Source organism: Rhopalosiphum maidis, chromosome 2, assembly GCF_003676215.2.
Source record: "Rhopalosiphum maidis isolate BTI-1 chromosome 2, ASM367621v3, whole genome shotgun sequence".
Lineage (NCBI taxonomy): Eukaryota > Metazoa > Arthropoda > Insecta > Hemiptera > Aphididae > Rhopalosiphum > Rhopalosiphum maidis.
The window spans coordinates 84,478,937-84,498,637 of record NC_040878.1 but is presented as its reverse complement, the minus strand read 5'-3'; the positions used below and the strand labels follow the sequence as shown (position 1 = coordinate 84,498,637).

At 27.4% G+C, this 19,701-nt stretch overlaps 1 protein-coding gene across 3 annotated transcripts in view; it reads left to right on the top strand.

Moving 5' to 3' along the window:
• Window positions 1–19,701, top strand: part of LOC113555126 (protein artichoke-like) — a 197,687-nt gene that overhangs the window by 165,149 nt on the left and 12,837 nt on the right. The window contains exon 6 of one of the 3 annotated variants that reach the window (XM_026959460.1): window positions 395–473. The exons of 1 other annotated variant lie outside the window; for it this stretch is intronic. The gene's annotated coding sequence lies outside the window, so the exon portion shown is untranslated. Of the gene's footprint in view, window positions 1–394; window positions 474–18,558; window positions 18,829–19,701 lie in introns of those variants that run through there. One more of the 3 variants, XM_026959461.1, reaches the window with a different exon arrangement.

Here is a 19,701-nt window from a genome sequence, read left to right as displayed (position 1 = left end):
ATGTATACAGTTAACGACGTCAGATACAATATTTATACTGTATGTTTATTGTTGATATATATTATGAAATGGTAAACTGTACAAAAATAATATTACAAAGTTGTTATGATATTATTACTCTCTGTCGGTTGTATAGCCCAAACGATATTATTCGCGTAGGAAAAAAATGCTGAACAATTTTCTAGTATTATTAGAAACTCTTTTGTTTTCCTATACTATTTCGTATTATTATACGCAGATACAATGGTAATACATATATTAAAACAGTACACCGCGATGACTAACTACTGAGATTAGACATTTTTATCTTTGACTTGTAATACCGAAATTGCTGAACGATCAAAAATCACTTCAAAATTACTTAAAGCTAATCTAATCATTATTATTTTAATAGGAACAAGAAAGTAAGACTGCAGTGATCAGGATAGTGCCAACTCTGTACAGCAGAATTTGTGTAGGGACATTTTTAAAAGGTAAACGTACTCTTAAATTAATATAAATTCTATATTATTTCTACCTTGATCTATTAATGATAATATCCTTTATCCTTACACGTTTTATTTAAAACAGCTTTGTACCAACCCATTTCGATAATTTTTTTATTTATTCGTACAACCATTATTCGACCAGTTTACTATAGTATTCGTGAATGCGATTTTTCAGCAAAATATAAAAACAAAACGTTTCGTGGAACTATGTACGACAAAGCACAGTTGCAGTGCAATTTTAACTGTAATCATTTCTTTTGCACAATAATTAGGTTTTATATTATAGTCACTATTGTATTAACATAGTTGGTAATTAATATTCTTTAAGTGAAATTCTCTGTATTGAAACAATATTTTATAAGAGAGAATAGCAAGATGCGTTTCATGTACATAATATTTTGGAGGATATCCGGAGTAAATATCGTTTGTTGGCAATTTACGCTGAATCAGTCTTTCCGATCTGACGGATTCAGAGACATACGCGCTTGCGCTCCCGTTAATTATTATCGAATGAACCGAACGTAATAAACTAATAATAGTAGTATAGTGGCAGTAATAATAATAATTATAATAATAACCATTATCATCGTCGTTTCGTGTATAAATTGCCGTCATTGTTCGTCCGTAAAACAGATGCTGTCATAACATTATATTATAGTTTGATGAGTATAGTGTGTATATTATATATTACACCATTATGTTTTCATCCGGATAACTGTCATACGTCGTCACTCGTCGTTGGTCTAAAATAATAATTTCTACTCCGATCGGATAATATGATACCATTGGTATATGTGAGTATAATAATAAAATATAATATAAGTGTTATTTAGGTGTTTCCATTAATACATGAGTTACTTTTTTATGCACATCCTATTTCTATTCGATTGTTTGTATTCAATTTTTAAGCAAGTATTTTATGTCTTTATAATTGTTTATAATATTATATTATGCGATTCGTCATAGTATTTTGGTGTATATATAATGATATAGGTACTTCAACTTCAGTCGATCTAGTCGCACTGTTTGTGTTTTGAAGTGGTGGTTGATAGGAATGAGCACCAGTGGCTGTTGACTTCAGTAGTGTAGTGCTTGTAGTTTATATTCACGATTGTTGTAGACTACGCCAAAATATTAAGTTTATTATAATGTTGTATTGTTTGGTGACGTTTAAAATCTATGGACGAAAAACAAAGATTTTCGTGGTATTTATTGTATCCACATAACAACTTTTCACTCAAATGTAAAATGCTCGTAAACATTGGAGTATTTGTTCAGCACCATAACTCATCTAAATGTACAATGTTTAAACATTCAATTAATATCCTGGACGAAATAATAATAATAAGAATTGTCAATTTATTATAAAAATATAAATGTATCTACACAAAATACAATTAATATAATAATAATAATAATAAGGGTTGATAGGTAATCGTAAAAATGTTATATATAAAAAAAAAAAAATTTTCTAAAAACATAAACCGAGATAAATATGAATGTAATAATGTATTAATAGATTAATACTACCACATCTGTATAACCACAGACGTTGTATGATATCATACATACTGATCTATTGAGTTATTATACCAAATGCTTTCTCAAAATCATTATTATTATTCTCCAACAAAGTAATAACACCTTGAAAATTCTATATACGGTTTTCGACTACATACAAATGTATTCAATTCATGTTTGACAGATATTTTAATTATTATAAAAATAATAAAGCATGGTTACTTCAATATTTACAATATATACGTGAAACACATATTGAAGTTACGCCATTGTCACGAATGTTATAAATGCTGTGCAAGTTTTTATCTTCTTTTATTTCACCGATTCTTTGTCACATTTATGCTGTTCCCCAAAAATTATAATGAAGTGCTCCATTGTTGTAAACCGTTAGTGTTTTTCGACCGAGCAATTTGTAAAAAATATCGTGACCTGCGGGTCTTCCGTGGCCCGTTATCCACCGACGACTGTCATATTATTTCGTTTTTCGTGGGAAAACGGTGTGTGATAAAAACCAGCCTATCAGATGCTCCGAAAAATATATAATCGGTGTAATAATAATAATTGCACTCCGAATTCGATAAAAAATATAAAGGTTGAGAACAATGTATAATGCAATGACGTGTTGGTAAAAAGTAGTTGTCTGTAAAAAGGAATTTCCTTCTATTTTTTCACCCCCATCCAACCCCATTACTGTATCATATTATTATACGAATACTGATGACAATATAGAATATATGGTATTGTTATTTATGTTCTACGCGTAGACGCTGTCTCAACCAATGGCGTTTTCTGTGCACAGTAAAAAACTATAATATAATAGTCGTGAAGAAATCAAAGAAATACGAAAACAAATTTGCACAAAGTACCGAGTAGTTTATGGTACAAAATTATATTATGATAATGTGACGAAATGTATATACAAAATTGCTGTAAGCGTTCATTATAATATTGTCGCCGTATTTGTTATTTCTCATTGTTAACGTGTTAAAGTCCTAAATCGACACCAAATGATCTGACAAAGGGATTGTTTGACAATCATTTTTTTGTTAATTTATTATTTGTATGTAATATAAATATAATGATATATATATATGTATATATACATATTACTCGCTATTCTTTGTTACGATAAGTACTAGAAAAATACACGTTTACGTTTATTATATTCAATACACATAGTTACAATTTATATCAAATATATTTCATCGAAAATTAAATAAAATTATAAAACCAAATACCAATAACTATTGTTATGGATTTTTATTTTTACCTGTAGTCAAATCGGTATTGTTATTTTACTTACATCATGGATAGAAATATTATTGATTTTAAGTTAAATGTTTAGATTATATTATCATCATTTATTTGAAAAATGTACATTCTTTTAAGTATCTTTTTCGTATTTGTTAACATTAAGTATTACTGTAATTTTATACAAAGACAAAGTTTTTTTTTCAAACTTTAACTCTATATTTTTATTTTTGTTCACTATCATTTTCATTTTTTTTTTAAACTAGCTTACATAGCAAAGAAGAACATAACAAAGAATACTTGTCCCACGTGTTTGGAATTTAAAATAGACATGAAACGTATTAAAAAGGTATTTATTCGTTTATATTTTTGAAAAATTATACTCCGCAAGTAAAAATATATTCCATTTTGATTTTACGATTATGTGGTTTTCACTTTAACTTTTTATATTTTGCACATGCTCATGATTTATTTCCTTCGTGTGTTTTTCATGTATACCTATTTATAATATATATATATACATATATATCACACTTATTTCGTGTTTTTTTGTTTGTAAATATTTTATTTTTAAAATTCTCTGACCCACTATATTATTGCAATAAGTTATTGTCTTTACGAATGACGTTCATTCTCCATATTCGGTAGACAACATTTTATCGAATAAAATACACGTAATGTGTAAACGATTGTGACGGGTGATTAAATAGCTTGTGTAATATAATATAACTTCTATATAATATCGGCTAGATACTTAATGTTTATTGGATATATCAAGCAGGGAACACTGGAAGTTATACGTGTGTGAGGTATTTAGTTAAGCTGTGATCATCTGATAAACATACACAAAAAAAAAATAATAATATTAACAATAATACGAATACGATATTAAATTTCATGAAAAATCATAATATGTTTAGTGTTACAAATAAGTATAATAAAACTATCGCAAACACGGGAAAAAAAACATCAAGTTAAGAAGAAATTAAATGCATGAGGTTATAAAATGTTTTACTGCTTATTTATATGTATAATATATTTATTATTAAATTTAGTAGATATAATTGGGAAAATTTTATAATAAAATCAAAAAATCCTCAAATAATTTACTTTTATTCAAGTATACACGTTTTACTGAGAATAATAAAATTTAATAGTGAAAATACTATATCTTTACATGACTTATGACTTACGAGCATCGTGCGAGAAGTCTATAAAATAAAAATGCACTCGTGGATATCGTTCATTCTATGTCTCTCGCTGATGGTAATTGGTGGTAACGCCGTTGCTGAGATACGTATTTTTTTGAATAAAAGTAAAAACAAAAAATATTTTTTGGATTTTCGGGTTTTATGATTTTAATATACATTATATGTTTGTGAATTTTATTGATTTTTTTTTTCTATTAAGTTTTGACGATGGAATCGACATGGCATACTTTGGAGGAAAAACAATAACAATAAATTTTAAGTGGTACACTCGTCTGGAGATGAATTAAACGCATTTCCTACTCGAGTGTCGTTCTATATTATAACGAAAGTTAATAACAAACGTATTAAATTACCAGCGAAATATTTTATTATTATATGTAATTTTATGGACAACTTGAGTAGAATAATTATTAACTTTGCGAACTATGCGTGTGGAGTGACACTATACAATACTATTATATAGTCTGCACGTTTTTTTGTAATAAATAATAATAACAATTTATTTTATATTATATTATTGTGTTGACTGTGGGTATTTCCGTTTCACAGCATAAATGTATGTATACATTCGTATACAATCGTATATATCATACATCTTAGTCTAATAAACGAGGTTTATAGTCTTATTAGTAATAAGCTATTGCTATTATAATAATGATTACCCGCAAAGCCCGTTGTACATTGACGCGGACGTAAAACCATTCGAATATCGTAAAACTCGAAATACCACCCTTCCCAGTCCTAATATACCACCCTAACAACATTACCACTACTCACACTACAAACGGGATCGTAATATTTTGTGTTTATATGTATATAGGTACTACTGGTTTTGATATTTTAATCGCAAAATATTGGGGCACAGATAATTTACGACGAATATATTTCGATAAATACTATATACGTATATGTATCTAAAATCAAATATCAATACACACCACACGGTTTTATGGTGTACACGGTAAATTATAGGTTTCTTACAGACATTTTGTCGTTGTTGTTCACGCGATTTAGTCCGTAAAAAATAAAGTATATAAAAAAATAATACCCTCTTTATATATATATATATATATTCCTAAATAACATACGTTGTTCGCTATACATTTTATAGTTTGCGTATCCGAACTATGTTAATTCACTACAATTAAGTGATTATTTTAAATAATTAATATTTTAGTAATTAATTTTTATAATCAAATATCGTCAAACTTCCTCGATACTCCTTTTATTTAGATATCTGTTTTATTAATTATGAGTTAATAATAAGCATTATAATATTATATCGTTTAATATTTTTCATTATCCGTTTTAGCCATATTTTTTTAAAGATACAACGTTTTTTAGCGTTGTAATTATGTTTTCAATAATAATGTTGAGTACTTACAATGATGAAAGTAAAAATTGAGTGTATTTGGCAGCAGCTGTATATTATAGACTAAATAATATCTGTATATACCAACAAAAGAAACTAACTAAATTACGTTTAATAATAATAGGTGATTTTTAAAATGCATTAAAGTAATGTGTTTACGTAAAAATAATAATTTTATGGATTTTTCTTATCCCTTTGATATTTATATTACTACTTAGGATAATAGTATAAAATCAATATAGGTTCAGATAACTAGTTACTTTTAAATCTACAAACAATATTTTTTTTTTTTTGTATAAATATGTGTTTTATGTTTAAAATTAAAAAAAAAGGTCTATAAAATATAGTTTAGTATAATTTATATTTATAGTCTATATATCAATATAAATATTGATATTAAATCTAACACAAAAAAAAATGTAGGTATTTATTACATAATCTGGTATTTTCTATAACGAAAAAAATATTTATTTGGTATCCAATTTCATTACACTGTTTGTTATTATGATGGAAAATGTACACATCTTAAGTCTGTTTATGTTTTTTTTTTACTGAGTCTTTATAAGGATGACAAACAATTGGTTTAAAAATTACGTTTATGTTAATGGATGTAGTCTGATAAAAATATGCCAAAGAACCATAATTACATTTAACATATTGCACCATAAATGGAAAACTCTTGACTTGTATTATTTCCAACTTACAAAATATATGAGATCGAATAATACCCATTTCCTTTTGAAACGATTTAATCACTCAAAGAACATTATCTCGTTTCAATTGAGTTTTGGACAAATGTATAGACCGTCACTGTATAATCAAACTTTGTATACAATTTCAAACCCAATCGATAAATCAATCGAAATAGCTATACTACCTAGTGCCTATACTAACCAATAACTATAATCGCATTTTTAATTTAACGGGATTTTTATAAAACAACTGTCAACTGATGTTTGTGTTAATAATACTAATTACTTTCCATACAGTATTATCGGATAAAATATATGTGTACATATACAATGTCCTGTTAATTATAGCCGGCCAACTCTGTATTTATGCCCACGGGTGCACTGATCAGGTGTTTTCGATTATTCTGTATACACAATGTAATGATTTGTTGAGATGAGTAAAATATTTATTATGAAATCGAATAAAGAGTGATGTTTTTTTGTGTTTTACGTGGTCGTTGGTTCTTAAGCGAGTTGCTTTACATTCACATAACAAGACCGATTAGTATCAATTTTAACGCTAAAGACATTATGCATAGAGGATCATTGGAATTTCTGGTCACAAAGGCATTATTTATTAGTTGTGGACATGAATATCATTTTACCATTTACATAATATACGGTTAACTAGTGCGTAAGTGCGTGTAATCCTTGTAGTTTTCGTGACGTAAATGCGTCGATGACCACTCAGTATGTAAAGTTTAGACCGAGGAAATATAAATGATCACTATACCCAACGTTAACCGGTGCTAATTCTATGTACGTAAATATGCGCCATCCTGGAATCCTTAAGGAAATGTGAAAAACATAACCATATATGTAGCTGGGTCCCTAAATAAAAAGTTTAGTAAATGTAAATAAATAAACTGAAAACAAAACTATCTACTTCGCGAAAATCGTAAACTGACCGAGTATATAGCGTTTGTAGTTTTTACTATTATATAATATAAAAACAATACACGGAAACGCGTTCGCAAAATTAACTGTCAAACACATTTTTAGCCAAAAAAATATAACAATGATATGGTGTTCATTTATTTCGACTGACCCCCCGGGTGTAGTACATAAAATACGGCTCGAATAATGTACCACACGAGCCGGACAATAGTATATATGTATAATAAGTGTATACGGCTTTTCCAAAAAAATTGGTTCTCATAGCGACGGTGGGATGGGCGGTGTCTGTGCGAGTTCCCTCTAAAGCGTACGTGTTGCATTTTTTATGCATTTGAATTCCACGAACGACCGCGGAGATTGATAAAATAAAAATAAACCTACACGAGTTGCTATGCGGGTGAGCATTGTACTGAGTAGACATGGTTTCATGGTAAAATATTAAAAAAAAATCTCATTCAGATCCACTCAATTAAGTTTCAACAATTGTTTTGAAAGTATATTAAGCCGTTGAGTGTCCGACCGTAGATATTTTATGTTTTTTTTTTATGGTTAATTTAGTAGCATATCATACTTGTATATACATACAAAAAATAAAAATCAATCAATCGAATAAGTTAACAAAGTACTCTCCGATGAAACTATATGATTCGTTCTATATTATTTCAGCAGCCATGATTCTAAAGTCAAACTTGTACTCGAACGATACTCAAACTTTTCCATCGGTTCGGTCAATAAGATAGTCATTCGGGGACCTCTCCCTGATAAACGAGTTTTCCTTTTATTCGAGAATCGTCCTATAGAAGAATATACGAAAAACGTATAGTGTATCCATAGTGAATAAACCACTGCAGGATTCGCCACTACAGAATAATGGTCGTAATAATAGCACATCATTTGGGACAAAGTTGCAAACACACAGAAGACCTGTGCGATATTATACGCGTATGTGATAAGTATCATGACTTTGTTTAATTTATTTTCTCGATGTGTTTGTGTGTATGTAGTCGACCGCGAGTATATGTTCACTTCCGTTGACGAATTCTAAATACGCTCTTTATAACATGTCACGCGGACCTGCGAAAGCACTTAGCATTTCCTGTTCACAACTTTGTATCGCCCGTCGAGATTTTTAACGATCGGCATTCTTAACAAAGTTATGCACATAAAACTCGCGAACAGACATAACTACGTCGCGCGACGTACAAAAAACGTCACATAATTTTCTCACTGTTTTGTAAACTGTATAAATCGTTTGCGACATCCCTGTACTGAATCATCGGTCGCTCGGCTCTTTGACCCACTTTAACTACTGTTTGCTGGATTGTATACATATTTCTAACATCTTATGGACCTTTGCGTTGACATTTGACTTTTAATCTATCCGTTTAAATTTCTTCGAAATCATCATTACATAGATGTTTTTATTAAATTTAAATCCATCGTATTTTACTTAATTAATTAAATTTGTTTGTTCTTAAATGCAATTTTCTTGTTGTTTTTACTACAGCTAAAATATGTTTTATTAGTTCATAATAAATTATGAAAATTATGACTATTGTTTGATATACGGTGTGCATGTTACAGTGCTCCGACGCACATCAGGTATTTATGAGTCAAATGTCTAAATGTAGAAAGTTTTAGGGTGAGAAGTTCCCTGACCACTTGTAGAATGTTCCTTTGACTTGCTTAAGCAGTATGTATACTATTATTATTTCACAGTTAATACACAAAAGCCTTATGAAAATGCGACAGTTGGTCAATATTTATTATTTATATCTACACGCAGTCAACTAAAAAGCTGAGTGTAATGATTTTGTAATTATCAGTATGTTTAATGTTCCATAATAACGAATAATACTTTTTAAAAAATTGAAAATTTCGCCAAATAATAATTTTATTTAATTATTATTAGAAATTCAAGTTTAATTCAATAATAAAATAAAAAATATGAAAACCTTTAAAATTCTTTAATTCTTGGGAAGTGAAATTAAATGCAATACAAATCAAATCATAAAAAGTATGCTATATTCGTTTATATTATACTGAATAAACATAAAGAGGGGTAGGTAAGTTAGTACCAGTCTGCCATACATTAGGTATCGAATGTATTACTATTATAATTAAATTTGAATTCATAGATATATCATTATATTCGAAAAACTACTCTGAGCAGAATCGGTCCATCGGCATATATCAACAATTGATATGTTTATTTTATTTTGTTATTATACTTATTAGTCATTTATTTCACTATTAGTATTATTATAATAGTAAGCTGGTAATATATATATATATATTTTTTTTTTAATTGCATTTATTATATTATTAATATTTAATTATAATAATAATATTCATTTATACCACATTAGTTTTTTATACAACACACAATTTAATAACATATTTCTGTAAATACCATGAATCAGTAAAAATAGATTCATGTAGTACCTATAAATATATAATTTTAAAATAAATCGAAAATGTTAATATAATAATATACAATTTTAAGTAAAACTTAAAAACTTAGATACAAAAGTTTTTATGAATTCTTAATAATTATAATATAGTTTACAATTGTTACGAATTTCGTCAAAATTTTAACTTCAATATAAGAAAAAATTGTACCTATATATTTTTATTTTTTATACAGATCTTAATAACGTTTGTGGGATCTTGTATTAAATTTTCAAGAATTTTTACTTAGCGTATAACTTTTTATGATCATTTATAGAATAAAAACTAAAAAATATTTTGAATTTCTTCGCCTATAAATAGCTCAAAAATAGTTAAAATATTATCATATTAATTACCATACATATAATTTATAAATTTAATCATACTTGAAAATTTCAAATACTTATGGTTTTGGTTTTTGAATTACATAAAAAAAAACAAAATCGATTTGGTCAAAATTAGATTTGTGTAAAATTTCCATTTTCTCTTAATTTTTTGTTTTACCGATTATAAAAATAAGTACTGAGAATCCTTTAAGTTTAACCTCTTCGAAGTATTCGAAATACAAACTAGATCCAATTTTATATCCAAAACCATTCACTTTTTAAAAAAATCTAAGTGTTATATCGACAACTTATTGTGTACTCAACCATCACGGAAAAAAACTCATCATTGTAAAATCAATACATTCGTCGCTCTAGTCTATCGATTCTAGTCAGAATGTAAAATAAAAGTTATTATAAATTATTTTTATAAAAACAGTTAATCGCCTATTATGATCAGCAAAATATTTAATGATATGAATGTATTTATATAAATTAGTTAAAAATAAAGAAGAAAAATGCAGTGTCAGGCATCAAATATTGTTTTAATATTATTAATTTCTAAATCTTATTTAATGCATTATAATAATATTATGTAATTTGCTACATACGAGTATTATACATAATAATATAATATATTATATTATTAAAAACGGCTATATTAGAATAATAATATTAAATATTTAAATAATAATAATAATATAAATAAGTATTGTAATTTATTTTTATTCAAATATTTACTATAAAAGTAAATGAAATTCGTTTTAAAGTCCTTTATATTATGTACTTAAGATTTTAAAAAAACAGTAAAAATGTTTTCGAATAAAATCTACAGGAAACGATTTTTCAAATTATTACACAATATCCAATTTTTTATTTAAAATAAATTCGAATAGAATATATGAATTATTTATTATATTTTTTTTTCCTCAAACCGGAACAGACTATATGACCATGTAGTTCCAACTTCCAAATCATATATGGTTTAATTGTGTATAATTTGACGAAAAGTAATAAATTTAATAGTAATGGTATTTTGAATTTTATATACTTGTATATATATATCTGCTCATATGGGTCCCAGATTATGCAAATCGCAATATATATTTTTTGTTTGTTTTTAGCTCTATCTGACGTAATCTTAATTTATTATCAAATATAATATAACGAACAGAATATAAAAAATATAAGATTGAATAAAAACGATTTTAATCGCATTGAAATTTCAAGGATCATCTTATGATGATGGTATACCATGCGTAAGTAGATACTCTTGTATTATATTACATTAACACTAGATAGTCTTGGACGTTTGATTGATTTTTATCGTCAAACGATATTATGTGCGTTGGACGCAATATAGTATGTAAAACAGGCATTTTGACCGTACAACCAAATTACGATGAACGCATCAGTAGGCAATATGTACATTATTGTTATTAGTTTACAGTCGATTAGGCGATACGCGTATACATAGGTGATGATGGGAGGGGTGGTTTACGAGGGCTTATCCTCTTAAATGATCCCTAAGCGCATTGATTAAAAAAAATATACATATATTTTAAGGTTTGAAGGGTAATTATTATTTTGTAACATGTAATATTGGAAAGGCTTCTTGTTATTTGTAATTAATTATAAATTTGATTATATTTATGAAGTCAATAGTTTTTATCTCCGACATATCTCGTCTAGGAAATAGAAACATTTTATTTCATTAAAGATTAATTATTAAAATGTAAATTATATTTCGTGCTGTTATATTTTATGTTTGATTACTATCATCCGTAGCTTATAAGACGTATGATTATGTATTCATGTATTTTATTATGTATTGTTATTTATTGTAAAAGATCTAATAGTAATTTTAATGATTAAAGAAACACAAATATTTAAAAAATTCTTGAAGCAGTAGTTTTGCGACTTTGTTTAATAACTAAAGTGTTTTTCAGAAAATCGTCGATCTTCTTAATATTAAACTAAATCGCCATCTATTCAAGCATATAATATATATGTGTAAGTGTAATAGTTCGTAAGTCGTAACACTGATCAAGTCTATATGACTGTTTAGCATTGCAGTGATTTTCTGTGGGTAAAAGACTACATTTTGTAGATCCGTCACAATGGTTCCCCACATAAAAAAAAAAAAACGGTTGTACTACAGTTTCATTATACCGGTAAAGCACGATTTATATTTTTGAAAATACGAATCCATTCAATTTTTAATAAATAATAGACTGTCAAAATGACTTTAAACAGAACGCAATTGCGTATGATTTTTTGTACAATAATTAAATTTTTATTATACCTAGTTACTTACTTATTATTTATCAATTTCTTTGATTTTCCTAAATAATAACTTTTAAAAAAAAAAAAAAATTATTCAAATTAACTTAATATTTAAGTTAAATAAACGTTTTTACCATTTAAAAATTGATACATTGGTACTTATTACAAAATATATTTTATTATATTTTGGTGAATCTTATACATGCGTTATTAATCATTAATTGTTTGATCTAATCGTCGTGTGTTGGTTAAGACCATTTGATTGAAACGTCCTTAAGATGCTCGTCTTATTTTTGTGTAGATTTCTCCTTGTGTTTTCTTCATCAATGATAATGCCAAACAAATAGAAGGGTGTGGACTAGGTAGTTGAACATTAAATGTTCTATGAAATCTTTTCGATTTATCTGTTGTACTTGAAAAAAAAAACCCGACTATATAGGTAACATTTTAAACGAATACAATAGCGATAATGGAGATATAATATCTTTATTATAACTTATTATATATACTATACATATACTAAATACTTATCCGATGTATAATGATTTTATGGCCGATGTGTGTTATTAATTTAATGATGTTACTGTTATAGCTATAATGTGCCTACTATGTAATGTCTATGAGAACATATTTTGCACACAGGGTACGTGTATATGTGTGTCAAGTAGTAAATATAGTGTATAAAAAAATATACTGAATAAAGTACATTAAAAACGAAACTCAATACGTCTTAATCTAAGTCGTAATATGTTTGAGAAAAATAAAGCTTACAAGTTGTGTCAACTTTAATATATATTTGATGATTTATAGTATTTATACAATGTCAAACGGCCCATCGCTATTATACTAAGTCGAATACGTAACCTTATGGAAATCTGGCAGCATTGTACAAAAATCTTAAGTAAAAACGTACGGAATCGCGTGCCTCAAAACGCGCACGATTTCGTTCGCTGTTATAAATGCTACACGGAATCGTTTTGTACCCCCATACGTTATACACGTATTATAGTAGGATGTCGTTCATATTTTTAGAGTACAGAATAAACCAGTAACAGATTGGATGGGACAATAAATTAAATTGAATAACGATGGCATGGTATCGCGATCGTGGGGAGGAGGTGCTCCGGCAATTAAAAATAAAAAGGGTCGTCGATTTCGACTCTAAACTCTTTTTTTTTCGATCGCATTAATTAGATCGCCGTGGACGACTGCAGAGATACGTACGTGGTACGGTATTAATTCTTACGTGACGCTGTCCCGGAATGTCACGCGTGTTCAAATGGCCGTCTGGCGGAGCCGAATCGAAGTCATAAATCGTAATACGCATAATAATAATAATATATAATATCTGCGGGATGCAGCGCGGTTATCGAATAATTCGATACGCGCTAAAAATGTGTCACTTAACGCCGTGGCATTAAACGCAATGATATATTAGCACCTACACGTGGAGTTGGGTCCGAAGATATACGGTCGGCCCGCCGGTCATCCAAGACTCGCCGTAAACCGTTTTAGTGTATACATTTAAATATTAATTATTGTTATATACACGCTTTGCACGACGACGGCGCCCCCCCCCTCCCCCCAACACTCTCCCGAGGGACCGAAAGTCGATCGCCATCGGGTCCAGCGCTCGGCACGGTGCATTTATTATTATTATTATTATTATTATTATTACAGGATGACCTATTTTATAGGTACGATGTTTTCTCGTCTAGTTATGGCACGAGGAAATTAGAAAACGTGATGGGCCGCCCTGTATAATAATAATATGCGTGTTTATTTGACGTTCTATAATGTCATGCGATATACGCGCTACACCGAAGACGCGACGACAATGACCGTCGCGTCGACGTCGAAATAACATTATTCGATTTGGTATAATACTATATTATCATGATTATGTCTGACGCGAACTAGACGTTTAACCCACTAAAATTGGACCTTTTTGGTTTTGAGTGAAGCTCGTGGTCTGATTCGTTAAGACGCGAAGTATTATTTGACATTATTAATTATTACCGTCGACGTGTACGGCTCAGATGATGGAGTCCCAATACATTTTTTTCTAAAGCAAATTAATTTTATAAAATCCAACTATGTTAATAAGTATTGGTATAGGTTCGCAAAATCATAAAATTTAATTTTAACTTTATTATAAGAAATTAAAAAAAAAATTCTAACCGGATATCTAAAAATATAAGACGTTACAGACGATATCGTATTTTATCACGCGAGCAATGGTACAAAAATATGATAAATTCTAGTGGGAGAGATGGGCTAGACCCGTTGAAAGTTTTAATAATTTATTCATTTAAACTGTAATATCTTCTATGATGTTTAGATGTTTTTCTGTTTTCGAGAGGTGATGGGTGGAAATATTTTGTGGTTTGCTTGTCATATCACCGCAAACAATTCTGTAATCGTGTATGTATTAAAATATTTTTTTAATAATATACAACAATGAGGAGAACCGCAAATTGTGTGGTAAGAAGAATTTTATTTTTCCTTGCCAACAATTATAAAATACATATATTATTGATGAGATATATTTAAGTGTATCATATATATATTAGAAATAAATGCAATCAAACGAAATCACGGAGAACTATTATACACAACTATCGTGCAATAAATAATGTTACATATTAATATTATCTATTGTCTATAATGTTCGCAATTAAAACGCATGACTTGAAACTGTGAATAAGCAAAAAAAAATCGTAAGTTTTATTTTAATAACTAGTTAATAAATATTCTTAACAATATTTTATATTGATTTGAACTTTGAAGTAATTTAATTTTTACTTTTATAAATACAACGGCTCTGTGTCTGAATTTTTCTATTTGTATTTAATTAGCTGTCATTTCTATTTTAAATACCTACAGATATTGGGATAATATTTGTTTCGTGTTGGTTTTAATATTGTTTATTTTTTTTTACATAGATATGTTTGGTGGTATCGCATTAGAAAACAATATTTTAATGATAAGTACCTATTTTTATTTTAACGTATTTAAAATGTTAATTTGTTATCATTATATTGGTTTAAATAACGACTAATAATACATGTACTGCTCAATTTATTTTTATAATGGGACATCCTAATTTTAACTTGATGTCACATCACTGATCTGTGAATAAATTATATATTTTACATTAGTAATCAATGTCCAGTGTGATGAACCACATTGCGTGATATTCCATCTTAAGTCTATACCGAAAAGCATCATCTGTTTGTAATTTATTATTTGAATAGTTGTGAAAATGTAGTTTCACAAAGATAATATTATGATGTTGCAAAAGATATTAATACAGCTAAACAACTTTTGAAATTAATGGATACCTATTCTTGCTATTTTATTATTATAAAATGATTGACACTAATCACCGACCAATTTATTTTACTAAGTAAAAGTAAATATTTTTATTTTCTAAATTATTTTAAAAGATTATATTAATTTGATTCGCTAAGTTAAAAACATCAAATATATCATGTTATTAATTAGTATAATATTATAACTTTATTCTTGTTATTAATTTCTAAGTCAAAACCAACACATCATAGAGTTAAGACGGTATGAACAGGATAACTTAAAATAAGTCTTAGTATTTGAAAAATTCCTCGTGTATAGAAAATAATAATTTAATAATAGTGAAATGTTTCGAGTTTTTTCATTTTTAAGTTATAAAAGAATATTACAATTTATATTATAGCTATGATAAATTTCGTTAAAATTTAACATTAAAAAAAATTGTAATTTCTATGTATTTTCAATATATTTTTAATGTCTGTATAAACACGTATAATAAAGATATACATTTTTAATTTTTAATTGTCTATAGATTTATACTGGTATTTTTTCTAAGACTTGTGTAATTTATAATTTCGTCATAATAAATCAAAACAATTTAAAGTATGGTTGCTCGAAACACATAATTGTAAAACTAACCCAATTATTGCTTCGTTCGGAATTTAAAATGTTCAAAACATTTTTATTATTTTTTTTAGTTATATCTTATAACTATCAGTCTTACTTCAATAGTAATAACTTAATGTATAATGATCAATGATAATGAACCTAGTAATATTGTGTTTACGGTAAATATTATGTTGATGAAATTCTGGTGTTTATTCTTTTTTATACATATTAATAAAAAATTATGTTATGGCATGTAATACGAGCAAGAACGGGGATGGTCACTGTGTGGGATTAATTAATCTGTCAGTTTTGATTTGAAAGCTTTGGGCGAGGAAAAACACAAAACTTGCCTATGCACGCTTGCTTGTCATGAAAAACAAATGAACAGTCATAACTCATAAGCAAACAACACAGTGCTTACTAACAATAACAAAAAAATATATATATATGCTATATATGTATATAATTAATAATATTAATAATTATGTTGTGGATGATGATAATACAAATAATAATTATAATAATAATGTTATGTCGAGGAAGGTACGTAAGTATTTTCGCATGCATTCATACTTACGTCGCTTATTGAAAAATACGAATGAGTGATCTCTATTTGTTATTATTAGGGAATGGATTTAAATGCTCTAAAAAAATAAGTAAAATGCCTTAAAAAAATATGATTTAATGCACTCATAACAGAATTTTTTTTTTTAAAATGCTCTAAAAATGATTTTTAGCATTGGAAATCTTTGTTTGATTATATATATTTTTGTTCTTAGATATTAATTATTTGTATGATTTTCACTATCATCTAATTCTCCCATCTTCTTTTTACTCTGAAAAATATATCCAAAAAATGAATATAAAATGTAGATAGATATACATTCGTTATACTTTTACCTCGTGTTTCATAATAGCACTGTATAATCAGGTGCCGCTTAATTTTATCAAATTTTATCAATTCCTGTATAAAAATGACTTAAAAACATAAAAAAATGAACTAAAAATGTCAAAATAAAAGTTACATTTCTTAATTCCTTGATGTATGAAATTATCTTTGTGCTTGAAAAGCAATGTTTCCGGACATTCAGAAAAAAAATGCAATTTGCATTTTAATCTATCCCTTAGTTACTATAGAAATGATTAATGCACGTACAAAACCGACTTCCTTAATAATTTTATAATCGGGACCGTAAAGGTACGATATAATGTGTCGATTTGACTTATTTTCATCGTGGTTCTTAGAAACTGTACTCGTTGTCTAAATCAAAATAATTGAATTACTCTCGATCCGATCAATGACCTAACATTACTCAAAATCAGACCTAGGTAAATATTTTAGTTTTATGGTTTGGAAATTGTTACTATGTATTAAATGACCAACATTTGTATATTTGTTCAAGATTAACATAGTTCTATATTATTATTTTTAAATTGTAACTACCTTTTGTAACTATATCTAACCATTAAAAAAAAAAATAATAATAAAATTTAATTTTTATATTATTATTTTTGAATTGTAGACATATTACCTATACTATGATAAAATCAATAAACTTTAGATATTAAAAATACAAATTATTTTTCTGACTGGTCGGATTGAGTGAAATTTGAACATTAACCTGCCATTTTATATCCCAACCACGATTAGGCCTTAGCCCTACTATAAACTATATAGATATAAACCACGCGCGTTTTATGGTCTTTTCCGTACATTACGTATTTATATTGGCATAGTTTTAGTAGGTAACTGTAGATACATGTGTTCAACGATATTATTGTTATGTTTATTATTATATTTTGTGGTTTGTAATGTTTCCACGTCCGATCACGGTCGGTGCGCTTCAGTGTATGTGATAGGTGTTAAATTGAGTGGTCTAAAGATGTACGCGCGATCAGCCAGTGATAAATGATGGAGTTTATTCAACTGGCGGCTAACCGACCAATCGAAAGGGCACGTTAATAGTCAATGTCTATACAACGACAGTCGAGACGCCTTCGCAGTTGATTCATGACGTTCAAACCGTTCAGTCTTCGTCGCGGTAATATTCGTATACCCGAGATAACTTGTTTTACTATTTGTTTTTCTAAGAAATTATGATATTTATTTAAAGTGTTTCTAAACTTTGACATTTGTGTTATTTCAGTACATTATTTGAAGAATATTATTTATGAACAAATTAATATTTAATACCTCGTAATTGCCAATAAATAAATGATTACTAGTTAATTATAATTGATAATAATTATTGAATATTATACGCAACACACACAATATAAATTTATTCAGTGCACTAGAAATATTTTCATTTTATCAACCTTATCCTTAATGTTGATTAAAAATCACCATCGAAAGGAAAAATTCTATCCTTCAACGTAAGTACTTAAAACTATTTAAAAAAGAAAAAATATATACATTTATATTATATATGTATTATTATGTATATCGGATAAATAAGATTTTTGAATATTCTAAAATGAAAAAAAAAACATAACTAACTTAAATCTATATAGATAAATTAAAGTTAAAATTTTCTCTGGCTTGAAAATTATTCGTGTACATGCTATGTATTGTTGATAACTAAAAATTGATAATTAGTATTCTTATATTGATCAATACAAATATTGTATTGGTTTTTTAAATCAAAAACCGATTTTGTAAACAATTTCGTTTAAAACATAAATAAATTACTTTTGAGATGTCTTGTTAAAATATTTATTCGAATTAATTTAAAAACATTTATTATTTTTTTTATTGTAGTTTAGTGTTTATCATGTAAATATAATTTATTGTAAGGGTCACAACTCACAGACATGAACTGAGGTTCGTTAGTATAATTTTGTTTATTCTACCATCTAAACGAATATTTGTCGAATGACTTGGATGGTACCTAAAGATTAAATTTAAAAAATGATTTTTACTTAAACGGTAGACTTATAACTATACACAAACATTTATTTTCTATAGCATGGAAAATGTCAAATAATCTGTTTTGAAATTTGAAACCCTGCACATTTGTTGGTATATGGATTTAAATTATTTCATTTCAATTAATCGTCTTTAAGTATTTTATAATAATGTTATAACTATTATAATCTCTATTAATTGGTTGACTGAAATTTAACAAATATTATCAATGGTCGTTAACGTACGTTATTACTGTGAGTTCAAAATTCTGAATAATATTAATAATGTAAAATAGTCATGATATAATAAATTACGTATATTTAAAATGTTTAGCACAAAAA